Source organism: Heteronotia binoei, chromosome 20 (genome assembly GCF_032191835.1).
Source record: "Heteronotia binoei isolate CCM8104 ecotype False Entrance Well chromosome 20, APGP_CSIRO_Hbin_v1, whole genome shotgun sequence".
NCBI classification, from domain to species: domain Eukaryota; kingdom Metazoa; phylum Chordata; class Lepidosauria; order Squamata; family Gekkonidae; genus Heteronotia; species Heteronotia binoei.
In genome coordinates, this window is record NC_083242.1 from 37,897,327 (window position 1) to 37,918,502 (window position 21,176).

The following is a 21,176-nucleotide window of genomic DNA, read 5'->3' on the forward strand; positions in this document are numbered from 1 at the left end:
GGCCCCCTTTGGGGTGGTTTTCCCCCCCATCTCTACAGGTAGGACATTAAAGGGGTAATTTATCCTTTTCCTCAACTCACAAAAACCAGCCATACCCTTCACTATCTTGTTCTAACACCTGCTGGGGAACCTTTACTGAAATCTGCATTCCTCCTACCCCAAGTAGCTGTTAAGACAGGCAGGAGGGGACAGGAAAGGAGCAAAGAAACACACACACCATAAACTACACATGTCGCCCCCTCTTTAAGGAGAGAGACTTAGGATGGTGTTGTGATAGGGTTGCCAATCCCCAGATGGGGGCAGGGGATCCCCCGATTTGGAGACCCTCCCCCCGCTTCAGGGTCGTCAGAAAGCGGGGGGAGGGGAGGGAAATGTCTGCTGGGAACTCTATTATTCCCTATAAAGATTTATTCCCATAGAAAATCATGGAGAATTGATCCGTGGGTATTTGGGGCTCTGGGGGGGGGCTATTTTGGGGGGTAGGGGCACCAAATTTTCAGTATAGCATCTAGTGTCTCTCCCCAAAATACCCCCCAAGTTTCAAAAAGATTGAACAAGGGGGTCCAATTCTATGAGCCCCAAAAGAAGGTGCCCCTATCCTTCATTATTTCCTATGGAAGGAAGGCATTGAAAAGGTGTGCAGTCCCTTTAAATGTGATGGCCAGAACTCCCTTTGGAGTTCAATGATGCTTGTCACAGCCTTGATCTTGGCTCCACCCCTAATGTCTCCTGGCTCCACCCCCAAAGTCCCCAGATATTTCTTGAATTGGACATGGCAACCCTATGTTGTGAAATTCATGCCGTCTGTGGGCAATTCTACACAACCATCTCACTGCACAGTGGAGCCAGCAATTAGGCACTGTGCCAGACGTGTGCAAATGCATTCTGCAACGTGCAGCTTCTGGAGGGGAGCCTCTTTGCCTAGCATCCACCATCACGATTCAGAGAAAGACAACATGCCCGCCTCACTCGGTTCCTTGCAGTTGCATCAAACTTTGCAGAGTGTCATTTTGGGGAAACGTCAGCTCATAAAATTCCGCTCCTGTTTGGGTATCCTGAAGAACATGAAGGCAGCAAGAGAAAGCTGCCTCACAGCTACCAGCCATGTCTCTATTCATTTTGCTCAGGGTCATCTGAGTTCGAGTTCCCGAAACAAAGCCAGCCCCTTTTTGTACCTTTTCCCTGGTATCTGCAGCCTGGCCACGCATCAAGTTTCAGAGGCAATCTTTTGCAAGGCGGACAAAGAGACTGAACAAAACCCAAAAGGAAACTGTCCTATAATTGTTGCGGAGACATGCAAGATTCAGAGCAAGAGTAGAGGGGGACCCCGGCAAGGAGGGAGGAGGAACTTCCCAAGCCCCCAAACAACCATCTCGGCCTACTGTTTTGGCAGCGGAGGGCAGCTTCAAACAAGAAACAGCCTCTCTGTGTTCGGAAGCACCCGGCAGCCACCCTGGGCTGCTGGACAAAGCGGTGCAGCGAAGAGACAGAGTGGCAGACCAGGCAGCCCCAGCTTTCCATTTCATCTCCCCCACAACCTTGACTTTGAACAGAGGGGGATCGGGGCGCTGAAACCCAACACGGCAGCCATATAGCCTTGGAGACACCCAGCGGAAGCCTGATTCCTGCCACTCCCTCTGCAGCCCTTGGGTCTCTACAAAGGGGACGGCCATCAAGTCGCTCCCAAGAGAACATTCTTCTCTCTCATGCTTGTTAGCCCAGGTGACCAGTCTCATCCTACTATGGATAAACATCTGGAGCAGAGGCCCATCGGGGGCTATTAGCTCTGTATTCTTGGTGCTTGTGGGGGGAACAGTGGGAGGGCTTCTAGTGTCCTGGCCCCACTGATGGACCTCCTGATGGCACCTGGGTTTTTTTGGCCACTGTGTGACACAGGGTGTTGGACTGGATGGACCATTGGCCTGATCCAACATGGCTTCTCTTATATCATTATGTCTGGGGCAGTGATGCTCTGTATTTTTGGTGCTGGGGGGGGGGACAGTGGGAGGGCTTCTGGCCCCACTGGAGGTCCTCCTGATGGCACCTGGCTTTTTTGTCCACTGTGTGACACAGAGTGTTAGACTGGATGTGCCATTGGCCTGATCCAACATGGCTTCTCTTATATCATTATGTCTGGGGCAGTGATGCTCTGTATTTTTGGTGCTTGGGGGGGGGGACAGTGGGAGGGCTTCTGGCCCCACTGGAGGTCCTCCTGATGGCACCTGGCTTTTTTGTCCACTGTGTGACACAGAGTGTTAGACTGGATGTGCCATTGGCCTGATCCAACATGGCTTCTCTTATGTTCTTGTGTCTGGGGCAGTGATGCTCTGCCTTTTTGGTGCTTGGGGGGGGGCAACAGTGGGAGGGCTTCTAGTATTCTGGCCCCACTGGTGGACCTCCTGATGGCACCATTTTTTTGGCCACTGTGTCACAGAGTGTTGGACTGAATGGGCCATTGGCCTGATCCAACATGGCTTCTCTTATGCTCTTATATTATTATCTGGGACAGCTTGGTGACCAGTAGCCAGCAATGAGGGTACCAGATGCGTTGCTTCAGCTCTGGGTCTCCACTCTGGCCAAGTTCTGCTGCATTCCAGCCCCAGGGGGTGATGGGAGCTGAGCCTCCTCTTTCTGACAGCTGGAGCACTGCTTCTTCAAATCTCCTCCCTCATAAGCAGATCTGGATCTCACGTGTCATTTCCTTGGGACTTCTGGAAACTGGGAGCTCCTGGCTAGAGCCCCAATCCATGCCCCCTTCCTTCCCCGCCATTCTTATGGGCGGCTCAGGGCCCATAAGGGTGCCAATTCCCAGGTGGGTTGATGCACATTTACAAAAAGGCTGCCGATCGTTTGCATTACAGATTTATATTTTCTCAAACTCTATTGTCATGCATCGAACTCACATAGCCACCTGCTTACATTCTATGCAAGTTTGATACATTCTGTAAGCAGGTGGCTATGTGAGTTTGATGCATGACAATAGAGTTTGAGAAAATATAAATCTGTAATGCAAACGATCGGCAGCTTTTTGTAAATGTGTGTCGTCAACATATCAGCTGTGGTTTCCTTGAGTGTTGTAACAAGGAAGGTGGGGGCAGGGGATTCCCCAGTTTGGAGGCCCTCCCCCTGTTTCAGGGTCATCAGAAAGCAGGGGGGGGGAGAGATGTCCACTGGGCATTCTATTATTCCCTATGGAGACCGATTCCCATAGGGTATAATGGAAAAATGATCTGTGAAGAAGAAGATATTGGATTTCTATCCTGCCCTCCACTCCGAAGAGTCTCAGAGCGGCTCACAATCTCCTTTATCGTCCTCCCCCACAACAGACACCCTGTGAGGTGGGTGGGGCTGAGAGGGCTCTCACAGCAGCTGCCCTTTCAAGGACAGAGACTCAGAGCGGCTCACAATCTCCTTTATCTTCCTCCCCCACAACAGACACCCTGTGAGGTGGGTGGGGCTGAGAGGGCTCTCACAGCAGCTGCACTTTCAAGGGCAACTCCTGTGGTACTAGGGCTAACTGAAGGCCATTCCAGCAGGTGCAAGTGGAGGAGTGGGGAATCAAACCCGGTTCTCCCAGATAAGAGTCCGCACACTTAACCACTACACCAACTGGCTCTGTGGGTATCTGGGGCTCTGAGGGGGGCCCTGTTTTTTAAGGTAGAGGCACCAAATCTTCCGCATAGCATCTTGTGCCTCTCCTCAAAACATCCTCCAAGTTTCAAAAAGATTGGACCAGGGGGTCCAATCCTATGAGCCCCCAAAGAAGGTGCCCCTATCTTTATTTCCAAAGAAGGGAAGGCATTTAAAAGGTGTGTGGTCCCTTTAAATGTGATAGGCAGGACTCCCTTTGGAGTTCAATTATACTTGTCCCCACCTTGCTCCTGGTTCCACCCTAATGTCGCCTGGCTCCACCCCCAAAGTCTCCTGGCTCCACCCCCAAAGTCCCCAGATATTTCTGGAACTGGACTTGGCCAGCCTAGCCCAGGCTCAGCTTGGCTCACGGTCGGCCCCCAGCAGCCCACCAGAACCCGTTCTAGGCAAAGACTCTGCGGTCTCTGGGGCGAGCTGTTCCAGCGACATGGCAATCGTATGGCCTTCTCTGACGGCATGTCCCAGGAGGGACGGAAAATTCAAAAAGCTGCAACGTCACCGAAGATTCCTGTTTGGGGTTTGTTTTCCCTGGAAGAGCCATCAAAGACCTCCACTCCAGGCTGTCCCAGGGCCCCTGCCCCCCCTTCCGGATGGGGTGGAGCCCAGCGGCCTGGCCTGCAGTTCCATGAAAAGGAAGATTGCCTGTGGTTACCAAACCCTGCTTGCGCTATGCAGCTTTCGGTTGAGCAAACCACCTTGATGCTGCCCAGATGTAGCCGAGCAGAAGTGCTGTAATGCCACGGGAGCTGAACAGGAAAAATCCGGGGGCAGAGTTCTGATCCTCCCCCCACCCCTGCCTCCTCGCAGAGCTTCTATCCTCACTGGCCACGGGGCCTCCTATCTCCAGCCCCCCACACTCCTCTTGCTACGGATTAGACCAGTTCCAGCGGCCAACTTACCGTGCTTCTCTCCCTCATGGCCACACCTGCAGAGGAGGATGGAGACCACAAGGAAGTCAAGGGAGACAGCCCCCCCTTCCCGGGGGGGAGTGAGCCTAGCCTTTGTGAGATCAGCAGCCCCTGCACCAATCCCACCTGCCTGCAGGCCCAGCTACCTGGGAGCAGAAGCCAGGAGCAGCCCACCTGTTTGTCTCCACTGACCCTCCTTTGAGAGCCAGTTTGGAGTAGTGGTGAAGTGCACAGACTCTTATCTGGGAGAACCAGGTTTGATTGATTCCCCACTCCTCCACTTGCACCTGCTGGAATGGCCTTGGGTCAGCCAGAGCTCTCTTATCTGGGAGAACCGGGTTTGATTCCCCACTCCTCCACCTGCAGCTGCTGCAATGGCCTTGGGTCAGCCAGAGCTCTCTTATCTGGGAGAGCCGGGTTGGATTCCCCACTCCTCCACTTGCAGCTGCTGGAATGGCCTTGAGTCAGCCATAGCTCTCTTATCTGGGAGAACCGGGTTGGATTCCCCACTCCTCCACTTGCACCAGCTGGAATGGCCTTGAGTCAGCCATGGCTCTCTTATCTGGGAGAACCGGGTTGGATTCCCCACTCCTCCACTTGCAGCTGCTGGAATGGCCTTGGGTCAGCCATAGCTCTATTATCTGGGAGAACTGGGTTTGATTCCCCCCTCCTCCACTTGCAGCTGCTGGAATGGCCTTGGGTCAGCCAGAGCTCTTATCTGGGAGAACCAGGTTTGATTCCCCCCTCCTCCACTTGCAGCTGCTGGAATGGCCTTGGGTCAGCCAGAGCTCTCTTATCTGGGAGAACCGGGTTTAATTCCCCACTCCTCCACTTGCACCTGCTGGAATGGCCTTGGGTCAGCCAGAGCTCTCTTATCTGGGAGAACCAGGTTTGATTCCCCCCTCCTCCACTTGCAGCTGCTGGAATGGCCTTGGGTCAGCCAGAGCTCTCTTATCTGGGAGAACCGGGTTTGATTCCCCACTCCTCCACTTGCACCTACTGGAATGGCCTTGGGTCAGCCAGAGCTCTCTTATCTGGAAGAACCGGGTTGGATTCCCCACTCCTCCACTTGCACCTGCTGGAATGGACTTGGGTCAGCCATAGCTCTGGCAGAGTTGTCCGTGAAAGGGCAGCTGCTGTGAGAGCCCTCTCAGCCCCACCCACCTCACAGGGTGTCTGTTGTGGGGGAAAGAGATAAAGGAGATTGTAAGCCGCTCTGAGTCTCTGATTAAGAGAGAAGGGCGGGGTATAAATCTGCAGTCTTCTTCTTCTTTGAGGCCACTATTCCACACCCATTTGGGCCAGCAGTCCCTCTGCCTTGCCCCGCCTCTAAAGGCTAGAATGACCTGAACAGGAAATGTTCAAACTCTGCTTGCTTCCTTCCCATTCGACCTTTCTACACACTTTAAGCTGTAAGAGCCCTCTGAGACAGTTGGCCAGTTCCTACAAATACTGGTGCGTCCACAGTTCTAGCCACAGTGATCCAGGCCTTAGTTACATCTAGACCAATGCTCCCTCTAAGATGAGTTAGTAAGAGCTAGCTCACAGTTATTTCGCCTCCAGCTCACACATTTTTGTCATAGCCCAGGAAGGATGACTCCAGAGCACACTAATTCATGCAGTAGCTCACAACTTTAATGCCAGGAGCTCACAATGTAGAATTTTTGCTCACAAGACTCTGCAGCTTAGAGAGAGTATTGATCTAGACTAGACTACCGCACTGAACTCAAGTTGGAGCTGCCCTTGAAGAGTGTTCAGAAGCTGCAACTAATGCAGAATCATGCCGCTAGACTGCTGTGGGCCCCAATGCTACAGCAATTCCTCTGGCTACTGAGCCACCCCCAAGCCCTGTTCAAGGTGCTGGTTTTCTCCCTTACACAGGCTGGGGTCGGGGTAACTGAGGGTCCGTCTTGTCCTGTCTGGGAATTCAGATCACAGAGAGAGGCCCCCCTGGCCGTTCCACAAAGAAGCTCATTTGGTGGGTACACAAAACAGGGCCTTTTTGGTGGCAGCTCCACGATTATGGAACAACCTCCAAGGGAAGTACGCCTGACACACCCCGCCCCTCACTTTCGGTCTTTAGGAGGAGGCTGAAGACAGTTTGGTTTTTAATGGATTTTAGGTATTTCATTTATATTATTAGCTAATTCATTCACACGCCGCCTTTCTAATGTGAACCCAAAGTGGCTTAAGTCATTCTGCTCTCCTCCATTCAATTCTGACAACAGCCCTTCTGAGGCTGGTTAGGTGGAGAGTGTGTGACTGCCCAAAGGTAACCCAGAAAGCTTCCATGGCACAAGCACAGATTCAAACAATCACGTACTAACCAGCACTCCTAACCACTACATCACACTGCTGTATCGTGAACCATCTTGAGCTGCGTATGGAAGAAAGGTGGCTAAGAAATGTTTGAAACAAACAAGCCAAAACTGGGGAAGGAAACCGGTGGTGGCAACCCTTTTGGCTTGGCACCCGGGGCCAGATCTCTGCCTTGGTAGGCCTTGCCTGCGCAGCTACCAGCAAAATCACAAAACGCCGGCGGCAACAATACGGTTTTGCTTTCTCCAAGCAGTCGACCCTTGTCTCTCCTGCCACACTGACACCTTTGCGGGGAGACCTGTCATTCCTTCCAGCAAGAAAAGAAGCAGGATGAAGCTCTTAACAAAACTTACACCGTCCCCTGCCAACCTCACCCCAGGCAACAGTATGCCCATCACCCATAAATCTATCCTTGGGAGGCAGAACATCATGCACTGCAAAAGGGCTTCTGGAGTTCCGGCCCTGCTGGTGGACCTCCTGAAGGCACCTGGGTTTTAGTCATCATGTGACACAGAGTATTGGACTGGATGGGCCACTGGCCTGATCCAACAGGGCTTCTCTTATGTTCTTATGTGACACAGAGTGTTGGACTGGGTGGGCCATTGGCCTGATCCAACAGGGCTTCTCTTATGTTCTTACGTGACCCAGAGTGTTGGACTGGATGGGCCACTGGCCTGATCCAACATGGCTTCTCTTATGTTCTTATGTGACACAGAGTGTTGGACTGGATGGGCCACTGGCCTGATCCAACATGGCTTCTCTTATGTTCTTACGTGACCCAGAGTGTTGGACTGGATGGGCCACTGGCCTGATCCAACATGGCTTCTCTTATGTTCTTATGTGACACAGAGTGTTGGACTGGAGGGGCCATTGGCCTGATCCAACAGGGCTTCTCTTATGTTCTTATGTGACACAGAGTGTTGGACTGGAGGGGCCATTGGCCTGATCCAACAGGGCTTCTCTTATGTTCTTATGTGACACAGAGTGTTGGACTGGAGGGGCCACTGGCCTGATCCAACAAGGCTTCTCTTATGTTCTTATGTGACACAGAGTGTTGGACTGGATGGGCCATTGCCCTGATCCAACATGGCTTCTTTTGTGTTCTTATGTCTGGGGCAGGGATGCTCATATTCTTGGTCCTTGGGGGGGCACAGTGGGAGGGCTTCTAGTGTCCTGGCCCCACTGGTGGACCTCCTGATGGCCCCTAGGTTTTTTGGCCACTGTGTGACACAGAGTGTTGGACTGGATGGGCCATTGGCCTGATCCAACATGGCTTCTCTTATGTTCTTATGTGACACAGAGTGTTGGACTGGAGGGGCCATTGGCCTGATCCAACAGGGCTTCTCTTATGTTCTTATGTGACACAGAGTGTTGGACTGGATGGGCCACTGGCCTGATCCAACATGGCTTCTCTTATGTTCTTCTGTGACACAGAGTGTTGGACTGGATGGGCCATTGCCCTGATCCAACATGGCTTCTCTTATGTTCTTATGTGACACAGAGTGTTGGACTGGATGGGCCATTGCCCTGATCCAACATGGCTTCTCTTGTGTTCTTATGTCTGGGGCAGGGATGCTCATATTCTTGGTCCTTGGGGGGGCACAGTGGGAGGGCTTCTAGAGTCCTGGCCCCACTGGTGGACCTCCTGATGGCCCCTAGGTTTTTTGGCCACTGTGTGACACAGAGTGTTGGACTGGAGGGGCCATTGGCCTGATCCAACATGGCTTCTCTTATGTGACACAGAGTGTTGGACTGGATGGGCCATTGCCCTGATCCAACATGGCTTCTCTTGTGTTCTTATGTCTGGGGCAGGGATGCTCATATTCTTGGTCCTTGGGGGGCACAGTGGGAGGGCTTCTAGTGTCCTGGCCCCACTGGTGGACCTCCTGATGGCCCCTAGGTTTTTTGGCTACTGTGTGACACAGAGTGTTGGACTGGAGGGGCCATTGCCCTGATCCAACAGGAAAGGGCTTCTGGAGTTCTGGCCCCGCTGGCAGACCTCCTGATGGCCCATGGTTTTTGGCCACCGTGTGACACAGGATGCCCGGATTAAGGAGCAGGAAGAGAAGGAAAAGAAGAACTGCAGATTTATACCCCACCCTTCTCTATGAATCAGAGTCTCAGAGCAACTCACAGTCTCCTTCACCTTCCCTCCCCCCCCACCAGATCCCCTGTGAGGTGGGTGGGGTTGAGAGAGCTCTTACAGCAGCTGCCCTTTCAAAGACAACTCCTGCAATAGCTAGGGCTAACCCAAAACCATTCCAGCAGCTGCAAGTGGAGGAGTGGGGAATCTCTCCCAGATAAAAGTCCTCACACTTCACCACTACACCAAATAGGCCTGATCCAACATGGCTTCTCTTACGTTCTTATGCACTTCTGGAAACTGGCCCACACCTCCTTCAGTTTCCTCCCATCTCTCAAGAGCTCAGCCAGCTTGCAATGTGAGCCACCCAGCTGCGCATTGCAAGAATCTCTTCCTGGACCTCTGCTAGGCAGGAGGAGCCAACAGAATTGCAAGGAAGGAGAGACGAGGTTGGGAATCCCCTTCCACCTGCTGCAAAAACTCCTTCCTGGCTGCAGAAGAAAGCTGCAGAGAAGCAACGTCTGTGTGACCCGTCCACAGTTTCGGAGCAGAAGTGAACCCTGCCTGGTAACAGAAAGGAGTTGCCCTGTGAAGGCGACCCACACAACTGGAACACCCCACAGAAAGGTTCTCCCCCCACCCCTCAAGCCACGGCCTGGACCCACCACAAACTCTCAGCCTAGTCTACCTCACAGGGTGGCTGTAGCGGGAAAACTGGAGGAGGGGGGGACCGTGTTTTAACAGCCAGTTTGAGTCCCAGCAGGGGAGGACAGCAAGAGAGAAACGCTGCAGATGCAACTCAAATCTTTTGGCTTTTGAGCCTTCCCGCCATGCTGTTCTGCAGAAGAGCAAGACTCGAGTCCAGACACACCTTTGAGACCAGTGGAAGCTTTTGAGAGTCTGACTCTCAAAAATCTGGTTGGTCTTGAAGGTGCGGCTAGGAGACCAATCCCGTGTGGTAAAAGATGGAGGAGGAGACTGGGTTTCTACCCCACCCTTCTCTCAGAGCCTCAGGACAGCTTCCAATTGCCTCTTCCTCTCCCCACAACAAACACCCTGTGAGGGAGATGGGGCTGAGAGAGCCCTGAGACAACTGCTCTTGAGGGAACAGCTCTGAGAGGACCGTGACTGACCCAAGGTCACCCAGCTGGCTGCAAGTGAAGGAGGAGGAGGAGTGGGGAATCAAACCTCGTTCTCCCAGATTAGAGCCTGTGCACATGAGACTGGTGCCTGTGGGGTGTTCCTTAGAAGATGCAGCAGTCTTGCTTCTTAAAAGGGCAGGTCAAGGCGTCTTGCTCTGGAGAACCCAGAACATCATACTTGTAAGGCAGAACAAGAACCTGACACCTTTGCCATCACCGATGGCTCACTGCACCCAACCCCGCCCCCCCCCCCCCCCGACTGCAGAGCATGTCACCTGCCATGACACGTGGGGGGAGGCAGCAAGTGCCAACAGCAAGGTTTGCAGAGCCCGTGTCCTCCCCTGGCCCTTGGGGCACCATCCCCACAGCTTTTTGGGAGAGCAGACAAACCCCTGCAAAACTGAGCAAAGAAGCCAAGCCCCACCCTGTGAGGTAGGCCAGGCTGAGAGTTTGTGGTGTGAGAACCAGTTTGGTGTAGTGGTTAAGTGCGCAGACTCTTATCTGGGAGAACCAGGTTTGATTCCCCACTCCTCCACTTGCACCTGCTGGAATGGCCTTGGGTCAGCCGTAGCTCTCTTAACTGGGAGAACTAGGTTGGATTCCCCACTCCTCCACCTGCAGCTGCTGGAATGGCCTTGGGTCAGCCACAGCTCTCTTATCTGGGAGAACCGGGTTTGATTCCACACTCCTCCACTTGCAGCTGCTGGAATGGCCTTGGGTCAGCCACAGCTCTCTTATCTGGGAGAACCAGGTTTGATTCCCCAGTCCTCCACTTGCACCTGCTGGAATGGCCTTGGTCAGCCATAGTGGTTAAGTGAGCAGACTCTTATCTGGGAGAACCGGGTTTGATTCCCCACTCCTCCACTTGCACCTGCTGGAATGGCCTTGGGTCAGCCATAGTGGTTAAGTGAGCAGACTCTTATCTGGGAGAACTGGGTTTGATTCCCCACTCCTCCACTTGCAGCTGCTGGAATGGTCTTGGGTCAGCCATAGTGGTTAAGTGCGCGGACTCCTATCTGGGAGAACCGGGTTTGATTCCCCACTCCTCCACTTGCACTTGCTGGAATGGCCTTGGGTCAGCCATAGTGGTTAAGTGAACGAACTCTTATCTGGGAGAACCGGGTTTGATTCCCCACTCCTCCACTTGCACCTGCTGGAATGGCCTTGGGTCAGCCATAGCTCTCGTAGGAGTTGTCCTTGAAAGGGCAGCCGCTGTGAGAGCCCTCTCAGCCCCACCCACCTCAAAGGGTGTCTGTTGTGGGGGGAGAAGATATAGGAGATTGTACGCCCCTCTGGGTCTCTGATTCAGAGAGAAGGACGGGGTATAAATCTGCAATTCTTCTTCATCTTCTTCTTATGGGGCAAAGTGCAGGAAGCAAGGGGGTAGATCATTAACAGAATCCAAGGCTGCGTTCAGGTTTACGTTACTCTCAAGGAGTCCAGGGTGGGGTCAGCTTCCTTCCCCAGAAGCACCAGCTGCACAGCTGGCCCAGCCAACAATAAACTTCCTTTTGGCTCAACTGCAACATTTTCTTTTTTCTAGTCAAGTCAGAACAGGAGTCTTATTTTAGCTCCTAGACAACACCCGGAGCACCTTGTTTGTTTAGGGTGATAACAGAAACATTTGTCAGGAGCTGCCTCGGTGGGGAGGGCGGGATATAAATCGAAGGAAAGGAAAGGAAAGGAAAGGAAAGGAAAGGAAAGGAAAGGAAAGGAAAGGAAAGGAAAGGAAAGGAAAGGAAAGGAAAGGAAAGGAAAGGAAAGGAAAGGTTTGTCTAGGTCTCTGAGAGAGCAGCCGCCTCACCTTGTGGCGGTCAGTTCCACTGGTCAAGCTGTGAAAAAATGAGTTTCCCTCTGGCAGTCGTGAACCCACAGCCAAACAGTTCTGTGTGACTCTCAAACTTTACTGTGCTGTGAGAACATCAGAAAAGCCATGTTGGGTCAGGCCAATGGCCCACCCAGTCCAACACTCTGTGTCACACAGCAGCCAAAACTCAGGGCCATCAGGAGGTCCACCAGTGGGGTCAGAACTCCAGAACCCCTCCCTGTGCTGCCCCCCAGGCACTAAGAAGACAGAGCATCACTGCCACAGCCATACAAACATAACAGAAACCATGTTGGAAAAGGCCAGTGGCCCATCCAGTCCAACACTCTGTGTCACACAATGGTCAAAACCCAAGGGCCATCAGGAGGTCAACCAGTGGAGCCAGAACTCAAGAAGCCCTCCCACTGTCCCCCCCACGACCACCACAAATACGGAACTTTACTGCCCCAGACATAAGAGAAGCCATGTTGGATCAGGCCAATGGCCCACCCAGTCCAACACACAGTGCCACACAGTGGTCAAAACCCAGGGGGCATCAGGAGGTCCACCAGTGGGGCTAGAAGTCCAGAAGCCCTCCCTGTGCTGCCCCCCCAAACACCAAGAAGGCAGAGCATCACTGCCACAGACATAAAAACATAAAAGAAGCCATGTTGGGTCAGGCCAGTGGCCCATCCAATCCAACACTCTGTGTCACACAATGGTCAAAACCTAAGGCCATCAGGAGGTCCATCAGTGGGGCCAGGACACTAGAAGCCCTCCCACTGCTGCCCCCCAAGCACCAAGGATAGAGAGCATCACTGCCCCAGACAGACAGTTCCATCTATACTTTGAGGCTAACAGCCATAACTGAAGTCATGTTGGATCAGGCCAATGGCCCATCCAGTCCAACATTCTGTGTCACACAATGGCCAAAACCCAAGAGCCATTAGGTGGTCCACCAGTGGAGCCAGAACTCCAGATGCCCTCCCACTGCCCCCCAAGCACCAAGAATATGGAGCATCACTGCCTCAGACATAAGAATATAAGAGAAGCCATGCTGGATCAGGGCCAGTGGCCCACCCAGTCCAACACTCTGTGTCACAGAAGAACATAAGAGAAGCCATGCTGGATCAGGCCAGTGGCCCACCCAGTCCAACGCTCTGCATCACACAGCAGCCAAAACCCAGGTGCCCTCAGGAGGTCCACCCACATCAATAAACATTAACTCTTGATGGATCCAGGAGGGCAGCTGTGTTGGTCTGAAACCGCAGACTAAAGTTTGAGTCTAATGCCACCTTTAAGACCAACAAAATTTTATACAAAGTGTAAGCTTTCACCCACAAGCACACTTTTTCAGAGACGAGCCATGGAATACAATCTCCGCAAGTCCTGCTTACAGGAAAGGGGGGGGGGGCAGCCCTTAGAGAGAGCCAAGAAGCAGAAGTCAAATTGAAACAGGATCAGGTGGCCGGTAAGAGCTATGAGCAAGCAGGAAATCAGCCCGTAAATGCAAGAGCTAACAAAGAGATGTGAGAAGGAAGCTGGAGTCCAGCAGTTGGACTTCGGATCCTCCTCCACCCACCCCCAATCACAAACCCTTCTTGCTGCTCCTTTCTAAGGCAGCTTCCTTTTGGGTCAAGGTTAGCAAAGCAAGAAAGCTCTGCAGCATTTCCACCTGTGCAGCTTCAACCTCTCTGCTAGGCAAGCGTAAAAGCTGCAGCTGTGATTGCACACAGGTGGACAAGTATCGACACACTCCCAAAGGACCCGAAAAGCACATCAGAGGTTCGAGGGTGCACTTAACCATGAGCCAGTTTGGTGTAGTGGTTAAGTGTGAGGACTCTTATCTGGGAGAACCGGGTTTGATTCCCCACTCCTCCACTTGCAGCTGCTGGAATGGCCTTGGGTCAGCCAGAGCTCTCTTATCTGGGAGAACCGGGTTTGATTCCCCACTCCTCCACTTGCACCTGCTGGAATGGCCTTGGGTCAGCCATAGCTCTCTTATCTGGGAGAACCGGGTTGGATTCCCCACTCCTCCACTTGCACCTGCTGGCATGGCCTTGGGTCAGCCAGAGCTCTCTTATCTGGGAGAACCGGGTTTGATTCCCCACTCCTCCTCTTGCAGCTGCTGGAATGGCCTTGGGTCAGCCAGAGCTCTCTTATCTGGGAGAACTGGGTTGGATTCCCCACTCCTCCACTTGCACCTGCTGGAATGGCCTTGGGTCAGCCAGAGCTCTCTTATCTGGGAGAACTGGGTTGGATTCCCCACTCCTCCACTTGCACCTGCTGGAATGGCCTTGGGTCAGCCATAGCTCTGGCAGAGGTTGTCCTTGAAAGGGCAGCTGCTGTGAGAGCCCTCTCAGCCCCACCCACCTCACAGGGTGTCTGTTGTGGGGGAGGAAGGGAAAGGAGATTGTGAGCCGCTCTGAGACTCTTCGGAGTGGAGGGCGGGATATAAATCCAATATCTTCTTATAAGTGGAGACCACAGATCGGAACCCAGACCCCCCTCACCCAAGGCCTTCCTCTCCACTCCATACTCCAACTTGTGTTTTCCACAGAGCTCCCCTTTTTGAGAAGGCTTAACTGCTCGGCAAGACAAAACAAACCCTTGTAGGGATATCTCTGCCACTCTGAGTCGCTGCAGATGACGAAACTTGGCACCGAATCTTCTGGCTCTCGGGTGCCACCACTGGGTACAGTCCAGGCAAAAGTGGGAACGCAGCGTACCTCTGAGTGGCCACATTGTTCTCGCTCTACCAGGAGCGACTGCCCGGGTGTCAAAAGAGTCATTGTTTTTTTTGGGGGGGGGGGGGGGCAGAATCGGGAGCAAGGGCTGTTTGCCCACCCCCTCCAGCCTCGTCTACACTCTCTGAGCTATTTCTTTAAAGAAAAGAGCTATGAAGTATTAGAACATGTACAAAGTGCCTTTCCCATCTGGACTGACCTGTTGCAGCTGGAGTTCTCCAGCGACCTTTCTGGGGGGGGGGGGATAAAAACAAAAATATGCTCGTTTCAAATTAGACTGACTGTTTACCAACGGCCGGGTTCAAAGCCTGAATACAGACAGAGTTTCTATTCAAACTGAACAGAAACACTTGTATTTGTTGCCTCGCGGGTCAAAGGTGGGGCCAGAATATTTCAAGTTAATAATATCTGCAGCTGTAACAGTGATTCATAGCGATCTGTGACGTGGGTTGCATCGAAGGGTGCTTTGATGTGGAAAGGAAAGCAACGCATCAGAAAGGGTTGGATCCAGCCATTTTAACCCAGCCCTTCTCATTTCCTCTTCTTGCTCCAGTCCTCATTCTGCACAATGGTGTTCCCATACAGAGGTCCCCTGGCTCTCTTCGGGTGGCTCAACGGAACTTCCCTCTCCCTTCCCTTTTCACAAGCAGGATGTAGCCCTAATAATGCAGTCAGCCCTCGACTGTGTTTGCTAACGGAGGCCTTCCTCTGGGACAGAGGGATTTCCTGGTTCGCAGCCCGTAGGTGCTAGGATCCCCTACTGAGCTCACAAGGGGCTCACGTTGATCCCGCACGCCCCACTGATGTCCCTCGGAGCTCTGCAAGGTGCTCCATTCAGAAATATTCACCAGCTGGCCAACCCAAGAACAAGGATTCTTTCCAACGGCCTTTGCTCTGGGTGCAGCAGCGCCTTCCCTCCAGAGATCTCACTCCGTGTCCTTGAACAGAGAGCATGAATCGGCACCCCGCCTCTGCTGGGTCTCTGGGCCAATGGAGGGGGGAGTCCCGATGGGTCACGTCATGCATGTCTGGGGTTTTGGTTCAAGAAGGACTGCAGGGTGGGGGTGCTGCTGAATCAGGAAAGGAGCACAGAGAGGAACAGGGCTCAGATTTCTCCCCACCCAATGCTATTTCGCCAACTGCCCTACTGGATGTGGTGCTATGTCATGGTACCATTTTGTGCTATCCCACCTTGCTGTCCTATCATCTTGCTGAATCATTTTGTTGCACTTCACTGAATGTTGTAATTGGTTTTATTATTATTTTATTGTGCTTTTATTTCTATTTGATGTACTCCGCTCTGAGCCCCCAAATGGGGGAATGGGCAGAATATAAATAAACAAACAAATAATAATAATAACAACAACAACAACACAGAATTTACCTGCCTCCACATGTCTGCTACATGTTAAAAAGCGAACCAGGTAACAAGAACACTTCTGAGCGAAAAAGTTCTCCGTTTAACCCAGGCCTTAAGAACCAGAGAGCAATTAACATGCTGCTTTTAATGCCCTGCATTACCATCGGCCATCCTTTTCGGAAGATGCCACAGAATCCCCCGCAATCTTAGACGATGCCAAGGAGTCATCGAAACGGTCCCTCATGTTCTTTTGGACTGCCCTTTTTATAGCAGTCCACGTGCAAGATATCTAGATGCACTGCTTTCTGACCATCAAGACCTTTCTGACAATGCCAAGGTTCGTTTTTTACTCCACGGGAAACACAACGTTGCTTGCTTTTTACAGGTTGCGATCCAAATCAGAGAGGCTTTTACTCATGCATAGCCTACTGCTATTTTACGTCATTTAACTTTTGCTGTTTTTTTCTAAGGTTTTATTATATTCTATAGTGTCACTGTTGGTTTTAAAGTATACTGTATTTTTGTATTAATGCCAATAAAGGTCTATGGTATGGTAATGCCCTGTAACACCTTCTTCAATTCTGGCATGTCAACGGCCTCTTTTGTTTTCCCAAGCAGATGCTATCCAGACCAAATGAACTTCCAATTTGTTAATTTCACTGTTTTGCCATTAGATTCTAATTTTGTACCATTTTGCATGCTTAACCCCTGCCCACCAGCTATATGTAGCTCTGCTCACTGCACCCCGTTCCACTGCCTGATGGAGACTGCATGCATATGAAAGCTTACATGCTGAATAAAACGGTGTTGGTCTTAAAGGTGCAACTTGACGCCTACTTTATTCTATTAGCTACCTCCAAACTGCTGTTTGTCCATAGCAGAAAAAAAAACAAGCTGTCCCCCCACCCCCACCTCCCAAGGCATGGGGAGAGATTTAGACCAAGAAAATGATACCCCTGTATAAATCAATGGTGCGGCCTCATTGGGAGTACTGTGCACAGTTCTAGCCACCATACCTCAAAAAAGATACAGCATTGGGAAAAGTGCAGAAAAGGGCAACTGGAATGGTTGGAACACTTTCCCTGCGAAGAAAGGTTAAAACGCTTGGGGCTTTTTAGCTTGGAGAAATGTCAACTGAGATGTGACATGACAGAGAGAAGGCAAAGAAAGAAGGACTTTTCTCTCTTTCTCACAATACGAGAACTCGTGGGCACTCCATGAAATTGCTGAGCAGTCGGGTTAGAACAGATAAAAAGAAGTCCTTCTTCACCCAAAGGGTGATTAACACGTGGAATTCACTGCCACAGGAGGTGGTGGCAGCTACAAGTATAGCCAGCTTCCAGAGGGGACTGGAGAAACATCTGGAGGTGTTAGCCACACGGTATAGAGGGAACACAATGTCTGGGGCAGTGATGCTCTGTCTTCTTGGTGCTTGGGGGGCGCAACAGTGGGAGGGCTTCTAGTGTCCTGGCCCCACTGGTGGACCTTCTGATGGCACCTGTTTTTTTTGGCCACTGTGTGACACAGAGTGTTGCACAGGATGGACCATTGGCCTGATCCAACAGGGCTTCTTTTAAGTTCTTGTGATTGCGGGGGGGGGGGGGAAGGGGGGAGAAATACAGTCACCCAGACCCAGAACCGCTTCCCAATCTAATTGGGATGTTTAGCCTGGAGAGGAGACGATTGAGAAGTGACAGGATCACCATCTTCAAATACATGAAGGGCTGTCATATAGAGGACGGTGCGGTGTTGTTTTCTGTGGCCCCAGAAGGTTGGACCAGAACCAAGGGGTTGAAACTAGATCAAAAAGAGTTTTTGGCTAAACATCAGGAAGAACTTCCTGGCAATTAGAGCAGTTAGGCTTCCTCGGGAGTTGGTGGGCTCTCCTTCCTTGGGGTCTTTAAAGCAGAGGCCAGATGGCCGTGTGAACTTCGGCAGTTCATGGGAAGGAGGGCAAGAAGAGTTGCATCAGTGCTTAGTTCTTGTGGCTTTTTCTGACCCACCCAGGGAAATGCTGATGGCCACTTTGGGGTCAGGCAGCAGTTTTTCTCCAGGCCAGTTTGGCCTGGGGTCCTGAAGGCTTTTTTGCTGTTTTCTGGGCATGGTCCCCGAGAGGGAGGGTTTACTTGTGAATTTCCCACATCCTGCAGGATGCTGGACGAGATGACCTAGGTAGTCTCTTCCAACTCTATAATCTAATTCCAAAGCCCCACGGCTGATTTGGAACTCTGCCCACAAGATCCTGCAAGTGTTGGGCCAAATTCCCAGACCTCTGGAAGGCTTCATTTCACAGGCCAGCCAGTTTTGCACTATTTACCCTCTGGACCTACAAGTCTGGGGCAGGATCTGGGAGGTCAACCCCACTCATCCCAGAATGAAGTTGGTGGGGTGAGCTGGTGCTAGTGGCTCTCCACGCGCCCCCCCCCCAACCCACCTCGCAAGGTTGGCCTCGGAGAGGGAGGAGAATCTGGGAATCCCGCCGGCTGGAAGAAAGGCCAGCCCACGCCTGCAGCATTTCCACCGGTGCCCCCCCCCCCCCAGGACTTGTCAAGCAGCCTGAAGCCCAGACGCAGCCCCCCACCCCACCCTACTTCCAGGGCCCTCAGCCTTCTAAGCCCACTGAGGCCAAGGCACCTCAAACCCGCACAGTTGCTCCCCCTCCAAATGCCGGTCCGGGAATGTCCCCAAAGCAGGGTGCTTTTTTCTCCCCAACCCCCCCCCCACAAGCCCCGCAGCAGCTCCTCCCGGGGGCAGCCCCCTCCCCTCTACCTCCCCTCCCCCCCCCAGCCGCCTTCTTGCCCTCTTGCTGCTGGGGGGGGGGCAGCTTTCTTTCCTTCTTTCTCCAGCCAGGGACTCAGAGCGGGCGCAATTCCTAAAGCCCCCCAACCCACCCACCTGCAAGACTTTCCCAGCTTGGCCAGGGAAGCAGCCCACCCCCCCACCCCGGACGCCAAAGGCTCCGCCAAGAGGGAGGGAGGGCCGCCCGGAGGGCTACTGCAAAGGGAGGGGACGCGAGAGGTCCGGCTGGCGGGAGCATGCAGGGGGGCGTCGGGCACTCCCGAGCCCAGAAACGGGGCGCAACAACGCCCAAGGCCGAGGGACGAGCCGAGAGCCCCGGCGCAGTCGACGCCCGCGGCCACCGTCGCCAGGCTCCCCCGTCGAGCCCGGGAGCCCCCAGTCCCAGGCCTGGGAGGGGAGAGAGGATTGGGCCCCCAGTCGCCCCTCTTCCCCCTCCCCCGGCCAGACTCCCTGCCCCACAGCTGCGCCCCCGGGGGGCCCTTCCGACGGGGAACTGGGGGGGGGGGGATGGTGGCCCGGCCCCGCTGCCGGGAAGGGGGTCTCCTCTCCGCGGAGGGAAGCCAGCCTGCTGTCCTACCTGGGCTCGTTGGAGGGTGCTCGGCGCTGCGCTGCCTGCTCTCTCGGCCGCGACTCTCCCCTGTCGCCCGGAGCCACCGCCCAGCCCAGCCCGCCCCTTCCTGGGTGGGGAGAGACCCACCCGCCTCCTCCTCCACCGCCGAGGCGCCTCCTCCGCGGCCGCCCCTCCCGCCCCCTTACTCCCGAGGAGCCGCGCCTCCCTCCGCACCGTTCACACGTGGCGTGTCAGGGTCAGGCAGGACAGCCGGCCGGCCGCTCGCGCCTCCTCTCTGCCCGCCCCACGCGCGCCCTCTGCGACTGGCGGGAGCCAAAACACGCGTCCTCCGCGGAGCTGGGAAAGCGCGTTCCGCTGCACGTGTGAATGCCGCACTGGGGCTTCCAGCTGGGAGCTCGAGGGCATGGTGGGCTTCCCCCACACACACACACACACAGACACACTCCGGGGAGTCGACTGGCCTGGTTCGGATCGGGCCCCAGAGTAGGCCTGGCCTGGGCTGTTGGGGCAGCTGTGTTGCGTTTCCCAAGGAAGCGAGGACCCGGGGGGGGGGGCTTCTTTGGAGCCTGGCGGCCCGATCCCTCCCTCCCGCGTGCACGTGCAGAAGCCCCTCGGTCCCCTGCAGCGCAGTTTACTCCCGGGTAAAACACGAGGCAGGTGGAGGATTGGCCAAGAAGGCCTCCGCCGGCTTCCTTCTGTCGTTCTTGGGCAGTCTTGGGTGCCCTTTGCATTGGAGCCCGGGGTCTCCTTGGGAGTCAGAGGCGCACGACTGGCGGGGCGGACTGCCAAGAGAACGCCAAGGGGGGTGTTTCCCGCAAGCGAGCAGGATGTGCGTCGGGGAAGCAAGAGAGCTGGCCAGGAAGCTGCAAGACTCAGCTGCGAAGCCCAGGCAAGGCCGGCATCCTCAAAAAGACGTGCAGAGGAACATTTACCGAGCGATAACCAAGCAGTGTTCCCGCTAAGCTGAGTGAGTGTGAGCCAGCTCACAGGTTTTTAGCCTCCAGCTCACAGATTTTTGTCTTAGCTCAGGAAGGAGGACCCCCGAGCACACTGGTCGATGCAGCCGCTCACAGCTTTCAAGCTAGTCACTCACAACTTGAATGTCCCCAGCTCACAAAGCAGAATTTTTACTCACAAGACTTTGCAGCTTAGAGGGGACGTTGTTTGAAGCCATTTACCCACTTGGGGATTTTGCACTGATAAGAGACTTGTTAATTGCCTTTGGAGCTGTTGTCCTTTTGTGAGTGTGTCCTGGTGGTTTTCTCTTCTGAGAAATTCACTTTTAAATGTTTACGCGCAGTTTGCATTTTGTCTGGTAATCTCCACTGTGGACTGCTTGTTTTTCTAATTGCAAGACTCGGCTGGGCTTTTGCAGGACGGAGCCAGGCCGGCCTCCTCCTCTCCCCGCCCCCTCCTGAGGGACCCAGGAAGGTGCCGCCAGAGCTCCCCAACCTGTGCCCACCTGGGCCAAGCAGCATCCGACCATGCTGTGGTTTCCCAACATGAAAAATGGTGAGGAGGGCCCCACATCTCACCTGTTTCAGTCCTTGGCCTGGAGATGGAAATCCAGACCCTGCTGGCTTCATCTAGCTGCCGCCCCCTGCCTCTGGAGCAGGGGGGGCAGGGGGTGGGGTGACCCCCTAGCAGGCCTTCCCCAGCAAGAGAGCGTGCCTGGATTTTAGACAAATGGGATTAGGGGCTGGGCTGGCAGATATTGGGGGTCTGGAGAGCAGTCATCTTCCCCTGGGGTTTGCTTCTGTCTTCCCCACATCACACCTCTTGCATTCTTTCC

At 53.7% G+C, this 21,176-nt stretch overlaps 1 protein-coding gene across 1 annotated transcript in view; it reads right to left on the bottom strand.

Moving 5' to 3' along the window:
* The window catches only part of LITAF (lipopolysaccharide induced TNF factor), a 34,946-nt gene extending 15,437 nt beyond the window's left edge, over window positions 1-19,509 (bottom strand). The window contains exon 1 of the mRNA XM_060260510.1: window positions 19,391-19,509. The gene's annotated coding sequence lies outside the window, so the exon portion shown is untranslated. The remainder of the gene's footprint in view (window positions 1-19,390) is intronic.
* Between the last annotated feature and the right edge of the window lie 1,667 nt (window positions 19,510-21,176).